The sequence below is a fragment of the Scardinius erythrophthalmus genome, assembly GCF_964197995.2.
Source record: "Scardinius erythrophthalmus genome assembly, chromosome: 13".
Lineage (NCBI taxonomy): Eukaryota > Metazoa > Chordata > Actinopteri > Cypriniformes > Leuciscidae > Scardinius > Scardinius erythrophthalmus.
In genome coordinates, this window is record NC_138233.1 from 3797477 (window position 1) to 3808679 (window position 11203).

Sequence of the window (11203 nt, forward strand, 5' to 3'; positions counted from 1 at the left end):
TTCTAGGTAATCCAGATCTGCCATCCCAGAAAAGTTAGTAAAGACATCGTTAAAATAGTCCAAGTGACTACAGTGGCTCAACCTTAGAGAGAGAGAGAAAGAGGGAGAGAGGTTCACTACACATCACGTGATGCTTGAACTCCAGCAAGAGAATATTTCTCTGTGTGAGAGTGAAATAAACATCTGTGAAAGTCAGAAAGAGAAGCACTACATTAAAGGGATACTCCACTTTTTGGAAATAGGCTCATTTTACAACTCCCCCAGAGTTAAACAGTTGAGTTTTACCGTTTTTGAATCCATTCAGCCGATCTCCGGTTCTGGCGGTACCACTTTTAGCATAGCTTAGCATAGATCACTGAATCGGACAGGACCATTAGCATTTCTCTCAAAAAATGACCAAAGAGTTTCGATATTTTTCCTATTTAAAACTTCACTCTTCTGTAGTTACATCGTGTACTAAGACCGACGGAAAATGAAAAGTTGCAATTTTCTAGGCTGATATGGCAAGGAACTATACTCTCATTCCTGCGTAATAATCAAGAAACTTTGCCATACCATGAGTGCAGCAGGCGTAATGATATGACGCAGCGCCTGAAAATAGGTCTAATAGGTTAGACAAACTTAGTCCCGGTCACGTTGGAAATTACCGAGCTGGGGACTATTTTTTAACTAACTCTTTGGTCATTGTTTTGAGAGAAATGCTAATGGTCTTGTCCACTTCAATGATGTATGCTAAGCTATGCTAAAAGTGGTACCGCCAGAACTGGAGATCGGCTGAATGGATTAAAAACAGTAAAACTCAACTCTTTAACTCTGGGGGAGTTGTAAAATGAGCCTATTTCCAAAAAAAGTGGAGTATCGCTTTAAATCATTCTCTTAGTCACTGTTTCGTCTTGTTTTCCAGGAAAAACATCTTTAAAAGGAAGATATATTTACTTGAGAAGATAAAACAAAAACAAAAATAACAACTTTTTTCAACTATTTTCTTCTGTGTTTCTCAGCCAATAGTGAGCCTCCGTTCTGATGTACAACATAGAAGCGCTGCCCTGTTACACTCATGAACTCACTCAGAGAAACACAGAAGAAAATGAAGAGTTGAATAAAATAAAAAAATAAAAAACGGTATTTTTGTGTGTTTTTTTGCGCACAAAAATTCTCATCGCTTGATAAACTTAAAGGTATAGCGGAGGATCTTTCCGGATTTTAGATAAGACCCGCCCTCTCCACTTTTTGAAAAGTTTGATTGATTCACCAGAATGATTGACAATTAGGAGGACCAATAGTATAGGCTATCCACCCGGAAGTAAAAAATCCTCCGCTATACCTTTAAAGGGTACATAACATGCACAGTTTCACCTAATCTCATGTTAATCTTGAGTACCTATAGAGTAGTAGTGCATCTTTAAAATCTCCAAAAAGTGTTTAGTTTTATTATATTTATTAAAGAAAAATACAGCTTTCCGATTCTCTCCGGGAAAAGCCGAGGTCCTGGAGGCGGAGCTATAGAGTCAAGCGGTAGTGCTTGATTTCCAGCAAAATACAGAAATCTGATCCAGTTGTACTTACATGACTGGGGTCTTTTATCACTGGGACCGCTCCACGTTTTAATAGCAAACGATTTGCAAATCCAGCGTCGACCTGGGCCTTATTAATAAAACATTCGTCACTGAAATGACCAGAACACACAACCGCACTTCCTACACTCCGTTACTGCCCCGGAAAAACAAACTGCATCCACTGTTCCTGTAACACTGGGTTCTTTGGAAAGCTGAACACGGTAAGTTTTCCCTCACATCCAAAAACACACTTTTTTGGAGACATTCTTGAACAAATCCTATGCAGCGCTGCCGATGATTTCCTGTTGAAGCGCGTTGATGTGCGCGGTCTCGCTCTCCTCTGGTCGACGTGTGCGCGGGCGCGCTCTCCTCTGGTCGACGTGTGCGCGGGCTCTCCTCTGGTCGACGTGTGCGCGGTCTTGCTCTCCTCTGGTCGACGTGTGCGCGGGCGCGCTCTCCTCTGGTCGACGTGTGCGCGGTCTTGCTCTCCTCTGGTCGACGTGTGCGCGGGCGCGCTCTCCTCTGGTCGACGTGTGCGCGGTCTCGCTCTCCTCTGGTCGACGTGTGCGCGGGCTCTCCTCTGGTCGACGTGTGCGCGGGCGCGCTCTCCTCTGGTCGACGTGTGCGCGGGCGCGCTCTCCTCTGGTCGACATGTGCGTGGGCTCTCCTCTGGTCGACGTGTGCGCGGTCTTGCTCTCCTCTGGTCGACGTGTGCGCGGTCTCGCTCTCCTCTGGTCGACGTGTGCGCGGGCTCTCCTCTGGTCGACGTGTGCGCGGTCTTGCTCTCCTCTGGTCGACGTGTGCGCGGTCTTGCTCTCCTCTGGTCGACGTGTGCGCGGGTGCGCTCTCCTCTGGTCGACGTGTGCGCGGGTGCGCTCTCCTCTGGTCGACGTGTGCGCGGGTGCGCTCTCCTCTGGTCGACGTGTGCGCGGGTGCGCTCTCCTCTGGTCGACGTGTGCGCGGGTGCGCTCTCCTCTGGTCGACGTGTGCGCGGTCTCGCTCTCCTCTGGTCGACGTGTGCGCGGGCGCGCTCTCTTCTCTGGTCGACGTGTGCGCGGGCGCGCTCTCTTCTCTGGTCGACGTGTGCGCGGTCTCGCTCTCCTCTGGTCGACGTGTGCGCGGTCTCGCTCTCCTCTGGTCGACGTGTGCGCGGTCTTGCTCTCCTCTGGTCGACGTGTGCGCGGGCTCTCCTCTGGTCGACGTGTGCGCGGGTGCGCTCTCCTCTGGTCGACGTGTGCGCGGGCTCGCTCTCCTCTGGTCGACGTGTGCGCGGGTGCGCTCTCCTCTGGTCGACGTGTGCGCGGGTGCGCTCTCCTCTGGTCGACGTGTGCGCGGGTGCGCTCTCCTCTGGTCGACGTGTGCGCGGGTGCGCTCTCCTCTGGTCGACGTGTGCGCGGGTGCGCTCTCCTCTGGTCGACGTGTGCGCGGTCTCGCTCTCCTCTGGTCGACGTGTGCGCGGTCTCGCTCTCCTCTGGTCGACGTGTGCGCGGTCTCGCTCTCCTCTGGTCGACGTGTGCGCGGGTGCGCTCTCCTCTGGTCGACGTGTGCGCGGGTGCGCTCTCCTCTGGTCGACGTGTGCGCGGTCTCGCTCTCCTCTGGTCGACGTGTGCGCAGGCGCGCTCTCTTCTCTGGTCGACGTGTGCGCGGGCGCGCTCTCTTCTCTGGTCGACGTGTGCGCGGTCTCGCTCTCCTCTGGTCGACGTGTGCGCGGGCGCGCTCTCTTCTCTGGTCGACGTGTGCGCGGTCTCGCTCTCCTCTGGTCGACGTGTGCGCGGGTGCGCTCTCCTCTGGTCGACGTGTGCGCGGTCTCGCTCTCCTCTGGTCGACGTGTGCGCGGGTGCGCTCTCCTCTGGTCGACGTGTGCGCGGTCTCGCTCTCCTCTGGTCGACGTGTGCGCGGGCGCGCTCTCCTCTGGTCGACGTGTGCGCGGTCTCGCTCTCCTCTGGTCGACGTGTGCGCGGTCTCGCTCTCCTCTGGTCGACGTGTGCGCGGGCGCGCTTTTCCGAGAGAAATGCTCATATAGGGAGTTCCACTCTCATCTACGTCATTAGATCCACGATCGAAAAAAAAACAGCCGAAACTTGTACCAACCCGGAAGTAAGATTTTCGGCACAGAAATTCTCCGTTATTCGTCCAAAATATATTTTTTAAACTTTGCCCATGTTTAGCATGAGAATCCATCTCTTTAACACTGTAAACAACTCTGAATACATGAAACACCATTGTACCCCCCCTTTAAGGTTGAGCCACTGTAGTCACTTGGACTATTTTAACAATGTCTTTACTCACTTTTCTGGGATGGCAGATCTCCATTACCTAGAAGCCTATGGAGGAGTGAGACAGCTCTCAGATTTAATCAGAAATATCTTAATTTGTGTTTCGAAGATAAATGAAAGTCTGACGGGGTTGAACAACATGAATGAGAGTAATTGACAGAATCTTCATGTTTGGGTGAACTAACCCTTTAAGACCTGCTTCGATTTCAAAGAGTTTCCAGGTAAATATTTTCTCTGGAAACGGACACGCTGACCTCGAGCGAGTGAATGGTTAGAAGTAAAAACAGTTCCTTGATCGCTTCGGCAGAATTTCTCTTTTGATGAAACTGAGATAAGACACAAAACTATGTGTGGCACACAGATCACACATACCAGACATCTAAAAAAAATAAAATAAAAACAAACAAGAAAAGAAAGCTGGAAAGAAGAGACATATTTTCCTAGGCACCACAACAACTGTCACTCACATCAGTTCATTGCAGTATAATAACTGATCTAGATTTGCATTCAACATCGTCCATGTTCACAGGAATGTCTTTGTTTCAGCAGATTTCTGTTTGTCAAAGGGCATGAACTGAAGACTGCATCTCCGAAAGGACGTGCCTCGCAGATCATCAGATATCCAAAAACTAGAAATACTGGGAGTTAGATTTTCTTTCAGAGTGAGTCTGTGGGAGCATTTAATATCTTACAAAAGCATTCTTAACATGGAAGTATCAGCTTATACTTAATGACTGACTTATTTGAAACAATATTTCAACTTCATAACATGCATCATATGTCTTCTTTGAGAAAAGAGCATTGCATAAAACATGCAAAGATATACTGCCATAAACGATGCTCTTCCTCTGTACTTTTGTCTTGTTTTCCAGTGCAAATATCTAAAGATTCTTAAATCAAGATAGATTTACTGGAGAACAAAATAACTGAGGATATTAAAGCAACACTAAGGAACTTTTCCTCTTCGGTCGCCCTACAGGTTGGAAGCGGAATTGTCCGTTACCGCTGTCGTAAATAATTTTCGCACACACTACTGTCGCACACACACTCGCTGGCTTTGATTTATCCAGCGCCGGCTTTGGAATGAACGATGTCCACAGACAAGGTAGAGTATGTTGCATGATTTCATGAAAGTATGATGTATTGTGACATCAGAAACGAAGAAAAACTAAATATTGACTATTGTAACGCTTGACGTAAAGCAAGTCAAATTTGTAGAAACGTGACCCGGTTTGGCAAACTTGCATAGTGCGGTTATAGCAGATATAGGGCTGCAAAGCGAATCCAGAAGTGCATTTCACCCTGTTACGACTTGATGAACCACTAATACGATTTTGGAAACATTATTTTAAGGTAAAAAATGTTCCTTGGTGTTGTTTTAAGTCTTTTTTTAAAATGTATCAAAATGCAGTGAGTTTTTGCTTAAAAAAGAACAAATTATATATGTTAATTATAACATATCAATTACAATGAATTATATATACGTTATATATAATTCATTATATATACATATACTGTATATATACAGTATATATATATATATATGATGAATTATATACAATTCACTTTAAAATAGGCTACTATTAATATTTTTACACGCATCAATGTAGAAGAGAGTCGAGCTGAGCATGTCTGCGAACTGCAGAAAAAAAGTGTAGAAAAGAGTAAAAGAAGTGAAAGATATAGTCTGTGTAGATAAACATGTGAAGACAAGTTATAGCGCAGGAAGCAATAAGTGAAATCATTTTAAAATCAGGCCACTTTAAGTCTGAGAATGTGAAACAGTGGATAATGCAAGTCACTGGTTTAAATGGAAACGTTGAAAGAGGTAAATATGATGAAACGTGCAGCTCTTCTTCTTAGGAAGTAATGAATGTATGCCCTCTGACCCTGAAGGAAAGGCACCTTGTCATTAAATCCTCTTAAATGAACGCTATGGTCCTTAAACACAGGATGAGGATTTCCAAGAAAGCGTCACATGGTTTGTTTTGCTTGTTTCTAAATGCTGTGTATGGGGGCTGACAAAAAGGCGCCGTGTTATTTGACAGTGCTCAAACATCAAACATTTCCAGTGAACGCATGCACTGTAATCATGGAGCATTCAGCTCGCTGTTTAGGATATACAAACACAGTTACAGGGTTCTGCATCACACCAAGCCATCTGTTTTGGCTATTACACAATCAAACATCTGCATTCTCTGGAGTTTCTTTCATTACATCTTAGTGGGAAATACTCACACTAAAACATCACACAAAATCTCAAAGTGCTTCTGTTCTCTATTCTCTAGTATCTGCAATAATAAGTAGTAAGGCTTATGTCGATACTTCAAATGTCACAAAAACAGTATGGAAATGCTTTTTGTGGAGAAAAAGGGCTTTTTTAATGCAAAAAAATGCAGTGTCACATGACAGAATTAAGTCTACATGCAGCGCCTGCATTCATTCTCTGTAATGTTGAATCTATATTAATATTATTAAATTGTATAAAAACGTATTTTGTAAGAATGAAGTGTTACCTCTCAAACATCATTCATCCTTGTTTTTTTTCTTGTTTATCTTAATTTGATGGGGGTAGGTGGGGTGGTTGAAATTTTATTCATGTTGTTCTGAAGATTAAAAGGTCAAACTGAATTCTGTACACTGTTGTTTTAAAATTAAAAGAAGGTGCTTGTGTTGCATTCACATTTTAAGTTAACTAAACTTAAAATTTTAAGTTGACAACTTGAACATTTGAGTTATCTCAGTTTAAATACAGGAAAGTTATTCTTTGCGCTAAATGTTAAGTTTTTACAGTGTATTGACCTGAAACCGATCGCATGGGAACTCAAGGAACACTCATCTCCTCAACAGTAATGTAAAATATCATTTAACACACTTTTTTTAGTCATTTAATAAAGGGCTACACAATTGACAAACAAACCATAATTGTAACTCAACATGTCAAAAACATCCAGAAATAGTCCCCTAAAGTTTTTATAGTTTTCCCCTATAGTACTTTATTATGTGAATCCCTCAGTGAAAAGCTATAGCACTAAAATAAGGAGAATTTCACAAACTTGTTTTGTATGTTCAGATTTTTTTATTTAATCTAAAATGATCAATTTCTGCATTTCACCTCTGCTCTAGCTTGTTTACTAATCAAAAATACTTTTTTCTTTTTTTTAACTCAATTGTGTCTTATGATTATTATTGGCTTGATGACATTTGGATAGAAGCTAAATAATTTTTTTTATATAAGTTTTGCACGGCCGTGTTAATATTTGTGCATGCTTCCTGTTCAGAGACATTCATGCAGATCATGATCTTAGAATAGTTCACATATAAAACAGTTCACCCTTGTTATTAAAAACAGCATGTCAATATGCCAACTTTTCATTTAGTCTTCCATGGAAGGAAGTTAGTTGTGTGTTTATATAGTGTAACATCATGAGGGTGTAAATGTTAAACGACTGGATTTTTTAATATCCAATCTTATTGGTTCGACTTTATCAAACACTTTTGGTCTTATCCAATGATTCTGGACTACCGAAACAACCTCTTTTGTCAAACAATTCCAGTCATTTATTTTTGTAACTTTCAAAAATGGGGTGTTCCACAGTTTGTATGCATCTACGGTGTCTGATAAATTTGTTATATCACTAAGATTATAGATTAAGCCTTGTATAGCTTTACATGTGTCAGGTTATGGCTTCTAAGTACAGTCCATCTTATCCTGGTTTTATTTCCTTGCACAGTTACAGTTTCCTTGGACTGTATAATAGCGGGCCGTACAGGGCACTCTTATTAAAAGTACCCATGCAGTTCCAGAATATCTCTTATAAATCCTTCAAACATATCTCTAATCCTTTCTGGGCCATATTTTGCTTTGCTATTTAGAGATGCAGTTTGATTATAACAAATTTTCTCTACGATTACTTCTTTAGACAAGCAGGAGGCTACTCTTTTCTTGTTGACATTACTACTTACAGTAAGGCTTAAGAAAAATACTAATATGCTGGCTAAGATAATCATACAAGCCAGCAGGCTCTATCTCCTGTACTTCCTCCTTAGAAGAGTTCCTTGTACACCCATGTTTCTGCAATCACAAGATAAGAAAGAGAACAGGTTATCATCATATGCTTTCCCTAACTTCTTTTCACGCGATTTGGCCAGTTTTTCCAACTGAGCCTGGTTCAGGCAGCCGGAGGGTTGACACTTTAACCCCTTCAATGGCTTTACCTTCACCCATGTAATCACTTGTGGTCGTTATATGTGCCAGCTCACTTTTGCTTTCTGGCCCAAATCTGACTTTTACTCTACCTGTCCCAGCAAAAGTCTGATGTGATCTTGCTAGGACAGTCAGTGATGTTTCTGTAACATAATGGCTATATCCTCTTGGCATAAAAATAGGGTATTCCTCCTGGAAAGACTCTGTTTTCTCAAAATCACTGTTTTCACATATTTCCCTTGAAACTTATGGTAAACTTTGCTGTCCACATTTCTGGTTGAAGCCCTTACCACCTCTTTCCAAAGGTCTAAGTTCGTGTCCCATCATTCCTATTTTGCACCCGCGCACAGCAGACTTTTCTCTCCAGAGACGCACGTCGGTAAATTAGGGAATGAACTTGCGCTCCCGGGGGCGGTGCAGTGAAAAGAGGAGGCGTGTTCCGGCGCAAACGTTCCCTGGTGCTCTTTTGCAGGGTTAGAAAACAATTCCGCCACTGACCAGGTAAAACCTAGTCTAAAGTCAGTGGCGCGTTGTGGACCCGGAGATGATGGCCATGCTTTCCCCGGGCCGCCAATGGGGTCGGGCTCGTGTGGAACTCTCCACCGTGTCCCGAACCCTCGAGGTTGGACGACTGGTATCTCGTGGTGGCGCGTGCTGGTTCGTTGCTGCAGGTCCATCAGGCCAAAGCACTGAAGGTCCTGCATGAGGGTGGCCATGATCCCAAAGTTCTCCAGGAACTTCATATCGCGACAGACCTTGCGCTTCGTGTGACGAAGGTGACCGTGCGGTCGGTGGTTCATGTGATGTCCACCTTGGTGGTCCAGGAATGCCATCTCTGGCTGTGTCTGGCTGACATGAGGGAGACCAACAAGCTCCGGTTCCTTAACTCTCCCGTGTCCCAGACCGGCCTCTTTGGCGACGCGGTCGAGAACTTCGCCCAGCAGTTCTCGGCTGTCCAAAAGCAGACTGAGGCCATCAAACACATCCTGCTGTGGCAGCCAGCTGCTGCCTCCGCCCCACCGCCTGTGGCCCCTCAGCCTGCTCATCACCGAGGGCAGCCTCCTGCGTCTGCCCCTGCTCCCGCGCCGCAGCAGCAGCCTCCATCTAAATGGCGCCGTGGAGCCAGTCGCAGGCAGGCCTCCCCGCCCGTCCAGGCACCCGCCAAGAAGGGCAGCAAAGCCAGAAGCAAGCGGCCCTAGGACGAGCAACCCAGAGATGGAAGGGACTGCTCTCCAAGAGACGATGACCGCATCGCTCCATCCCCCGGAAGAGGGCCGGGTGGTAAATCCTCATTTTCTTTTTGTTTTTGTTCCGCCAGTGGCCTCAAAACCAGCGGTACCCAAATTTTCAATAAAAGAGCAGTTTCTCTGGGTCTGAAGAGCAGTAGGGGGAGAGAATCCTCACCACTCTCATCCGCCTCTTCTATCGCCAGCAGGCAGCAGTGTGCAGTTCAGGAACGCAACCAAGCCGCCTCCTGCACCTCCTGCCTCGTGGAACCATGCAGGTAAGTGTTGCACAGGACACTCGGACTCCGCTACGGGCCGCCTCCCAGAGAGAGCCTCCCGAGCCAAGTCCCTGCGTTCTAACTCGCTGCCCCACTCCGGGTGCGCCTACGGTCCCTTTGGTCCCGCTTGCAAAGTCAGGGAGGGCGAGGAGCAGGTCCTTCTGGTGGCTCCCTATTGGCCCACCCGGACTTGGTTACCAAAACTCATGCTCCTCGTGACAGTCCCTCCCTGGCCCGTTCCTCTGAAGAAGGATCTTCTGACGCGGTCCCCGCGTCCGGACCTCTGGAAACTCCATGTCTGGTCCCTGGACAGGACGCGGTGGTTCTAGGTGACTTACCCCCAGAGGTACTTAACACCATCACTTCAGTGCCATCTACAAGACGTGTGTGCGCCTTGAAGTGGAACCTGTTCATCGAATGGTGTTCCTCTCGTCGAGAGGACCCCCGAAGATGTTCGATAGGGTCAGTGCTTTCCTTCTTGCAGCAAGGGTTGGAGTGAAGGCTGTCTCCCTCCACCTTTAAAGTACATGCTTCCGCTATTTCAGCATATCATGACCACATACAGTAGATGGCAAAACAGTTGGAAAGCATGACCTGGTTGTCAGGTTCCTTAGGGGGGTGAGACGATTAAATCTTCCTCGTCCCCCCTCCATACCCTCTTGGGACCTTTCCCTGGTGCTTCGAGCACTTCAGGATGCTCCCTTTAAACCTTTGCAGTCAGCAGACTTAAAGCTTCTCTCCTTGAAGTGTGTGCTGCTGATTGCACTGGCCTCGATCAAGAGGGTAGGGGACCTGCAAGCATTTTCGGTCGACGAATCGTGCCTAGAGTTCGGGCCAACCATCCAAATCCAAACCATTCTCAGGTGTCCCCGAGAAGGCTTTAGGGTTAGAAGGGAAGTAACCACCCTCGTTATCCTACTCCATGCACTACTAGAGACAATGCCGAGTGTTCGGATGGTAGTGCTTTTAATAGTTTTTAGTTAGTTAGTTTTAAATGCTTATTAAATTAATAATAATAGATCCCGGACGAGCCACCATGTGGTGAGATCTGGTATTTATCTCATTGCCTGATTAACCCCTATTTAGGTAGTCTTTTGCTGTCAGGTCAGATTTATTACACTGGCTAGATTATACCAGTTAAATCTAAGGTATGTCCCTTATCACCATTTACAACAATAACAATCATTGACTCAAAAGATCTTTCATGCTTACCCTCCAGTGAAAGCTTCCTGGATCTTTGTTGTCCTGGTCCGGTGAAGATATACAAGTGCCTACTCTATTGCTATTGAACTTTCTTTGTACAGTTGAAGTATGACGAAAATAATACTTATCTTTTAATGAAATAAACTTTTATTTAAACAAAAGAGAAATATACTTGGTTATATAATAATCAAAAACTTGTTAGCAAATAATCAAAAGGTTACAGATTATGATTCTTCAGCTAATCCATTCCCGAAGCAGTCCCGGAAAATGGATGTACAAAGAGTAACTTACTTCTAAGCAGTTCACGCATGCAATCTGATGAAAATAACCTGTTCTTGTCTTGAGCTTCTCAGGTTATAAAACAGCAGCAGGCAAAAATGAGAATCTAGAGAGAATCCTTTCTCTCCATTGATGAACATCAAAAAATGAACACACCTGATCATTCTTTTTCTGAGGT